This window comes from Sciurus carolinensis (assembly GCF_902686445.1).
Source record: "Sciurus carolinensis chromosome 14 unlocalized genomic scaffold, mSciCar1.2 scaffold_101_arrow_ctg1, whole genome shotgun sequence".
In the NCBI taxonomy this organism is placed as follows: Eukaryota; Metazoa; Chordata; class Mammalia; order Rodentia; family Sciuridae; genus Sciurus; species Sciurus carolinensis.
The window spans coordinates 77912-80525 of record NW_025920105.1 but is presented as its reverse complement, the minus strand read 5'-3'; positions in this window follow the sequence as shown (position 1 = coordinate 80525).

The window sequence follows — 2614 nt, the reverse complement described above, 5'->3', positions numbered from 1 at the left end:
GTTCTACTAAATATATTTCCATACTTAAAACCTCTTACTTTCTTTCCTATCTGTTGACCTGTTCTCATTTATATTTTGAAACAATTCATGAAATTTTTGAATGTAGATATACTACTCCATTTTAATAAGATAATTTTTTTATTTATAGTGCTCTAATTGAAACACAATTGAGCATTTGGATCCCCTTTCTATATAGAATTTTACCTTAGGTCTTAACTCCTCATAACCTTGTTTTCAGTAATGACGCAAAGTAATTATAAACCCTTTTTATTTACCAGGTTAACCCATGGAATTTAAAGAGTTAAGAGTACTCAATGTTATTTAAGTTAGCATTTTAATTGTGTAAATTAATCAGATGTCTCTAACAAACACATTGGAGTTATCTCATATATGTTAAATCTACTTATTTTATTGTAACAACCAAATATCAGACAAGTATATTGAACAGTATTTGCAATATATTTTCTGTTGAAGGAAAGTCATAGAAATAATGGATTAGACATTTTATAAACATCAACTTTTTATTAGTTTGGCCACCTAGAGAGACTTGAGTTAATTTTAAACACATTTTACCTTCATTTGTTTACCCAATTTAAATTAAGCCTTTTAAAATAAAGTGAATTAAAAGTATTTGAATCCACTTTCTAAATTTTAATTTCATGAGTGCTCAATATTTGTGTCAATTTTGATATCATGTGCATGATATTTTGATGCACATATATAGACAGACAACACAATATCAGACATGATATACACATAACAAAATAAAAGACATTGTAGTTTTTTGTAGGTGAAACTCCATTGCAATATTATAGATGTTTTAAAAGCAAACTTTATGTTATGGGCATTTTTGGTTCGTCAATAACTCCCCCCCCAAAAAAAAACGCTCCGCAGATACAGGTCCCACATGAGGAACTCTTTATTTTATGCGAACAAATTGTGCCCACTCGGGGGAAAGGGGAAAAGGGAAAGAAGAAATGGCACAGGATTTCTTCTCAGATATTGGAATTTCGGGGGCTGGGAGGAACCCATCGCAGAGGAGAATTATTACACACTGGCTGATGGACCAATGACATATTAGAACATAATGTGGGAGGCAGGAAGGTTATGGCAATGTAAGCCAGAAATTCCTGTAATGGGACAGGTGGGCATAATGGCAGATTGACAGTTGGGTTGGGAGGTTGGGTACCTGTAACGGGAGAGGCGGGTGTAATGCAGATTGACAGGTGGTTCCTCTAGCGGGAGAGAAAGGTGGCTTTATACCTAACACTTTGGAGTTGAATAAAAAATAGAACTGATCAGAAAAACATTAACCTAGGTATGTAAGATCAAAATTGTGAGCTCAAAAAATATACCATTTAAGGAAAAAGAAAAATCCTAGAAGAAAAACTGTTAATCGTCATTAATTATAGTATGAGAGAGTGAGAACAAGACAGGCAGAAGGGGGAAGAGAGGAAGAGAGGGGGAGAGAGAGGGAGATGGAGAAAAAGAGAGAGAGAGTCTTATTACCATTTTCCTGTCTTTCAGTCCAGAAGTTTAAAATGGACTCTTTTATTTTTTTCTTCAGTCTCAGGTTGGTCCCTCACTGATCCTGCAACTCACATTCCATTGCAAGGGAAATTACTGCCTATGAATTTTTAAGCCTTGTTAAGTTCTTAGCTTGGGTTTGGTTGAACACGTGAGGGCTATTGCCAAAGCCTTCAGGGAACATATTCTAGGTTAATTGAGATCCACATTTGGTAACTTAAAGGTAAACAGAAATTGTGATTGAGAGTCTAGGGTGTACAGAAAAAGGCATCTTTTAAATCTAACATCATAAGTCTAGGTAAGATACTAAAGTTTTTAATGAAGTTTACAGAGTTTGGAGGTGAAGGAACCTAGCCACTTCTCTATATGTGAAAGATCAGAGAGGGCAAAAGGAATATGGACTCTGAACTCTCCCTCCATACCAGCAAACTCCCATAGGAAAATTAGAATATGTGCTTGAGACCTCATGGCAGGAGGACTGGGTTGCCATGACAGAAATCAAAACAGAGCAGGGCAAAGGAGACAGAGGAGCAAGGTTGAGTGGGGCCTCTGCTGCAGGAAACCAGTATGGGGGTAGATCATTATCTGGGTCAAATCAAAGAAGGAGAAGGGATTAGTAGGAGAGAAGAAGCCAAAATAAGGTGTTCAGATTTGCAGGAAGAGCAAAGACTCAGAGAAGTAGTATGCCATTAATGGCCATTTTGATTGATTATCTGAAGGATACTGTGGTCAAATATAATTACACAACTGAATAAGTTTTGGTGGCTGTAGGCAAGGCAAAGAGGTTTAAGATCATTTGTAGACACCCCAGCAGTGAATCTACTGGAATGCAGAACCCAGATCCCATGGTGGAGACTGATAAATATCCAAGTCAGCCTCTCAGGCATCCCAAGGTCACAGACTAGTTGACTGGAGACAAGAAGGCAATACATGATGGGAGTTGCCACCCCCATCACTGTGTGGCAGGCAATGGGCAAGGGGGTTAAGGACCTAGTGGCAAAAATTTTGAGAGAAAAACTAAAGAGGAACCTCAACACAGAGAGGGAATCTCTACCATAAACATCGGGGTTCCACCCATCAGATAAGT